This window comes from Nannospalax galili, unplaced genomic scaffold (assembly GCF_000622305.1).
Source record: "Nannospalax galili isolate Female #2095 unplaced genomic scaffold, S.galili_v1.0 scaffold264, whole genome shotgun sequence".
Classification (NCBI taxonomy): domain Eukaryota; kingdom Metazoa; phylum Chordata; class Mammalia; order Rodentia; family Spalacidae; genus Nannospalax; species Nannospalax galili.
Window position 1 is genome coordinate 561,390 of NW_008352391.1, and position 6,289 is coordinate 567,678.

General features: G+C 42.1%; 1 long non-coding RNA gene across 1 annotated transcript; it reads left to right on the forward strand.

Annotated features, from left to right (window-relative positions):
• Positions 1 to 2,665: 2,665 nt before the first annotated feature.
• Positions 2,666 to 5,994, forward strand: LOC115067039. Its single transcript, XR_003846475.1, has 4 exons — positions 2,666 to 2,820; positions 3,573 to 3,679; positions 3,946 to 4,058; positions 5,486 to 5,994. It is a non-coding gene; the product is annotated as an uncharacterized LOC115067039 (long non-coding RNA).
• Positions 5,995 to 6,289: the final 295 nt, after the last annotated feature.

Here is a 6,289-nt window from a genome sequence, read left to right on the forward strand (position 1 = left end):
ATGAGAAAGACAGGGATTATTTCTAAGGAAATAGGCTGTGGTGTAATAGAAGTCAGTGGGTTGGATGGGAAATGACAGAACACAGTGAGCTAGGTGCTGAATCAGTACAACCATCTGTCTGGGCTGCGGGCAGCACACGAGCAATAATTATTTCTTCTCTCTGGCTGGGGCAGCTCCCTCAGTGCAGATGACAAAGGATGGGCACACTGCTCTCTATCTATATGACTGTCATTTCCTTGGGGCCCCAAGGAGCTCCAGGCATGCACTTTGGCTCCCCTGACAGATGTTTTAGAAACATCCCTGATATTTGTCCTCTTTGATGTCCAATGAAGACACACAGATAGCCTCGGTAGTATCCTGACTTTGGACAAAAGATCACTGAACAAAAGGTCACAAGGATATGCTGTTAAAGGAAGTAAAAGACTTTGTAAGGCATAGCATAGTCTGCAAAGATTTCCTCTTGTTATCATATTTGATCTTCATAAAAAGCCATATGCTCTTAGTCTTTCTAAAGATAACTCCTATTTCTTCATTTGAAGGTATACTTTTTCATTATATTAATTTGATTGTATTTCTCTATTGCTTTCTTTGGTTTTCAAATGTCATTTTAATTTCAACTTCCTACTCCTAAAACTTTCAATGATTTTTTTAGAATTAAACATAATCCCTCATGCAATGCTTTTCACGCACAGGCTCAGCCTAACCTTCCAACAGCCTCTCATACCTGCCTTGGAAACATTTCTTCACCCTGTTCTCTGTTCTGCATCCAGTCCTACCCTCTTCCTTCCTCTTCTTACCTTGCTCTTCTCCCAAGTCTCCATCTTAAACATCAATCAGCTGTGAAAGAGTCACTTAGCTCTGACCTAATCAATAAAACCCTTCTGCTAACACCTTCAAATCAAGTACGATCTTTTCCCTTTCAAGGTTCTCAATATAGCTAATAACTTTCTTTTAAAATATACCATAACAGTATCTTAGTGAAGTCTCTTGCCATACGTTTTTAAAGGCTATGACTTTTCCCTTTTTAATTCAAAACCTAGAAAAAGCAACATTTCTGATGTGAATTCTTCTCCATTGGCAGTTAATAATTCTCTTCCTATCATGTTCTATGTGTGTATAATGTGTATGTGTGTATATGTGCCCACGTATGTGTATATTTGTGTGTGTGTATGTGTGTTTGTATGTGTGTGTGTAGCTCAGAGGTAGACATCAAGCGTCTTCATCAATCATTTTCACCTTATTTTTTTGGGACAAGGTCTCTCACCTAACCTGGAGCTCACCAATTCAGCTAGAGGGTCTGGCCAGTGAGCTCCAAGGATCCATCTGTCTTTGCCTCTCCAACAGTAGAATTATATGTATGACCTACCATGGCCATTTTATAAAGGTACTGGGGGGACCTGAACTCAGGTCTTCGTGCTTCCATGACAAATACTTTCACCAAGCATGTCCTCAGCCCCAAATCATGCATTTTATCATATTTTTAAAAGTTACCTATTATTATTGTGTGGGTTTGTGGGTGCATATGTGAGTGCCATGGTATGTGTTGGAGGTCAGAGGACAACCTCTTAGACTTAGTTCTTTCCTTTCATCTTTATGTGGGTTCTGAGGGTCAAATTCAGGTCATCAGGACCTTTAGCCACTGTGCTACCTTGCCAGCCCCCCTTTTTTGTTGTTTGTTGGTTGTTTGAGGCAGGGTCTCCCTGTAGCCCCAGCTGGTCTGGAACTTACTATGTAGATCAAGCTGGCGTTGATCTCACAGAGATCTGCCTGCCTCTGCCTCCTGAGTTCTGGGTTAAAGGTATTCACCACCACACCCAGCTCTTAGCAGCCCCATTTTTAATAGGTGCTCATTGGTCTCTGCTGAAATGATTGGTTTTGATTTACCTTGAAGGAAGAGACCATTGTGGCCAGCATTCAGCTCAAATCTCAGCCCTGCTACTTACTAGTAAGTGTGACTGTGGGTAAGTTACTTAACCTCACTGTGTTTCAGCTTCCTTATTTCTAAAGTGGAGATAATAATGGGACCTATCTTAGAGAGTCCCTGAGGGGATTAAATGAGTTTATACACATAAAATGCCTATTGGATCATATGCCAGCATAATTTCTATACTATGTCATCTTTGTAATTTTATTGATAAGAACAATACTTTAAGTACGACTGTGACAGCTGTTTGTTGAATAAATTAGCCAGGAAAGGCTTGTCTGATGGTTTTTTATGAGTCTAAATTAAAAAATGGAGACTGTCCTTCATCATAGCTTTCTCACAGCAAATTAACATTTGGGTTATAATAGGTGATCGATGAACATTTATAGAGTTGTGCAAATATTAATCCAAGGACTGGGAGATTGAGCACAATACAAATAAATTATGCAGTGAATTATGTTCATATCAAATCAATGACCACACACGATTGTGCATGAAGGTTGAGAGACACTGTTCCCTTTGTTTTAAAGCTCCCTGTTGGGAAGATTACTTAATGTGCATAGTTGTTTTCCTGAACTCTTACGCTCCAATAGCACCCAGCAAACCTACAAAACAGGTATGAGTGGGGATGGTGGAGGGAGCTGGGGTATGTAGAACACTGACACAGATTCCATAAAGCCCGAGGTGGAATTCTGACCCTAGACCCTGTTGTCAATCTGAAAGGTGCAGAGATGTGCACTAGCTTTGTACTGGTTTGAGACTGCACAGACTTTGAGTCCCTGAGGCAAGCCCCCTGCAAACTGAGGCTTTGGCTGCCCTTGCTGAGTCAACCAAGGCTTTCAAAAAGGCAGACTGTAAAAAGAAGGAAAGGCCTTTTTGGCCAATGAATCAGGCAGGTATGGGCCTGTTTCACAGTCCAGCAGGCATGCATGCTCCTGTCAGGGTCCACACTGCAGAAAACGCAGCGGCCTGTTTGTTCAGCTGGAAGTGCTTACACTGGCTTCTTCCCCTCTACCCCGCTTTGTCACTCAACTCCCCTTATTCTGTATTGGAGAGGCTTTCTTCACCCCCATCCCCCGCCCTCTGCTTTTTAAAGTAACACCAGTGGAACAGCTAATGAGGCGATGGAAAGCAAGCTGGTCCCTTCAGGGTTGCTAATGACTCCATGCCTGGGAGCCTAATCAAAGATTTGTACATTTAATTGCTGTCAAGTCAGCGCCAACCACCTGCCATTTCTGTAGCACCTGAGCTCCCAGCTCAGTAGGCCCTGGTTCTAAATGAATCCATCACTGTTTCTAAAGACCTGAAAGTCAGGCTGCTGGGCAACCTTGAACCGGGTTCATCTGAGAAAGCAGAGACCAAGGGGCCTGTCGGAGGGATGTCACCTGAAGACACTGCTCTCTTCTTGGGTGTCACTTCTGCTTCTCTAGGGAAAGGGAAAGGTGTGTGAGGGTGGGATGTGGGAAAGGGAGAGAGGAGGGGAGAAGTAACATTGGGCCATATCCTTCAGAATCCACTGGTGTTTTCATTCTGAAGGATGACTTAATTTCTGACCTCAGACAAAAATTATAGCATGGATCTAGTTATAGCATGGATCAGTGCGTGCTGACACCCCTTCCGGTTAACACAGTGTTTGCTTTATCCCCAGTTCAGACTGGAGTTGCCTCCTGGATGCTTTTGGAGATGTGGGGAATGAAAACACATTGATCTGGACCAGAGTTTAACCTAATGGTTATTAGGCTAATGCTCTTATGGGTATGTATCAGTGGGGTAAGAAAATGATGATCAACTATTGTTCAAATTTCAGTAAAATACTTTAAACTTATATACTGAATTCTGACTTTGCCCTCCTTCCTTGTTGGAGGTATATCAGGGAAACCTAACACATCTGAACTTTCTGGGTCTGTTCCTAGGATGGCTATTCCAAATATGAGCATTATATTAGTTACTTTTTGGTCACTGTGATAAAATACCAGGACCCAAGGAAACTTATTGAAGAAAGAATTTATTTTTGCTAATAGTTCCAGAAGGATAAGAATCCATCACGGCAGGGAGGCATGGCAACAGGAGGCAAGAAGAGAAATCTGAGAGATCGCATTTCAACCACCTACAGGAAGCGGACAGCAAACTGGAAGTGAGTCTATAAACACTCCAAGCACACCTACCAAGTGATGCACTTCCTCCAGCAAGGCTTCATGACCTCAAAGTTCTATAGCCTCCCCAAACAGTGCCAGCAACTGGAGACCAAGTGCTTAAATAGCATTTGCCTATAGGAGGCATGTTTCATTGTTTAACCACAACAAGCATGCAGTCAAATCACTAGGAGAATGTATTAAACAGATTCCTGGGCTCCAACCCCAAAGATCTTGATGCAGTTGGTCTAAAGTAGGATTAAATGATTTGTAAACCTCACAGGTTTCTGGCCTCTATCAGTCCCCCTGTGAGGCAGATGATGATCATAAATCCCCTGTGTTTCTGCACCCAGCTCAACACTGACAGGTGAATGCAATGTTATGTACTGAGGACTTGACCAGCTGTATCTGCCTCTGGGCCTGGAAATCTTATGCAGGAAGAAAAAGGATTGCTCTTTTTGCCCCCTCCCACATCACACGTAGGTTAAAGACACAACTCAAATTGAGCCAATGGCTGAGTGGGAGGAATTCTATGACCGCTATACAAACAACTTCCCTGTCCCAGAACCCCACTGAGTGAAAATATTTTGGAATTTGTTCCTCTGTAGTGTGAGCAACTACTGTGATTTTCCCAGGTTAGGGGTGTCCCAGGACCCTCGGTTCTACAAAATTGGCAGAGTCTTGGTCCAGTGCATCATAAAAGGCATATTGTAAATTTAGAGTTACAAATAAAAATAGAGGTTTTTCTATACCTCTACCAAAAAAAAAAAAAAAAAAAAAAAAAAAAAAAAAAAAAAGTTAGACTGAAATCTGTATGTGTGTCACCTCAGTTTTCCCCTGGCAAAGCATTTGCTCTAGGCAACCTTGGAACTGGACCTGTTTTTCACCATTTGCTAAAAACAAGGATGTTCTTTTTTTCTTTTTCTTTATGAACCAACTTTTCTAAGCCTACCCTGACTTGCAAAATAAGTTAGGAGTGATCAATACCTCTACCCTTTGTCAGAACCTATTGGTTCTGCATGGCCTTGACTTGAATTTCTAGCATGATAATTTAGGACCAGCTAGTTGGTCTGACGATGATATTGTAGTGACTGGCTATGTCCTAAAGCTTTCAATTAATTGTTGTTTTTGTGTATTTCTCTGTCTTTCTTCACTCTCCATAGTTGTCACCCTGTTCCAGACAAATGCACACTTGCTTTGGTTTCCTCTTTACTGCTTAGTCTATTTATATCAGGGGACCCTGGAAAATGTGCACGATAACCTTACTTGAAAGCTAAATTAACTCCGAAGAGCAAATGCCATATGATCTGCCAATCAGATGGGAAGATATTGTTAATTGTTACTCACTTACAGTCTAAATCTTTTTCCAGACTGCTTGAAATCACAGAAATGAGGGATATTTTCCTTTTATTTACCCTTGGGAATTTAGATCTGAATACATCTATGACCTGGGAAAAGAGAACAAAAGAATAAATGCTATTAGCTTGATAAGACCAAGATGACAAATCAGTACAGTGGAGGAAGATGTGTATTTTCCGGCAAAAACTCAACTGTTAGCCTTCTAGACAGAAGAGCCCATCCTCTTCCGGTTCAGAATTCTCCAGAGTAAAATTGTCCCAAAGAGACTTCTAGCTATACATTCCTTTGAATGACATCCTGTGGATAGTGTAAGAGATGTCTCTCTGTCTCTGCTCACCTTGAAGGCTAAGTGGAAGCACCATTTTTCTGGAAATACCTTCCCCGGCCAGAGCACCTTCCAGCTGCTGGGGCTGATTTCCTCACGCCCACCTGTGTCACAATGACATGGTACCCTGTGTTAGCTTACATGACACAGCCTTGGGGTTACTTGTGTATGCGTTTGCTTCCCAAATTAACTGCAAAGACTTAAAGGCCAGGCTCCAGAGCGTAGTCACAGAGGCGCCTTCCTGCTTTACACAGAGCCTGGACCCAGGTAATATACTCAATAAAGATTTCTTGATTGAGCCACTTCAAATGAAGCAGTTTCAGATATGCTAAGTTCAATAATGGCCTGTCATTTCTGTAGAATTAATTGTGATTTTAAATACTGTAGAGCTGATTTGTACCAAAGATGGGAACCTTTTGCCAGTGAGTGATGAGGAAAGTTGAGGTTTGTACAAAAAAGCAAGTGTGTGAGGGTGGATGAGATACAATTGTCAGATTATAGGGAAGCCATGGGGCAGATGCCATTTCTGACCTTTCTCTCTCTCTGACA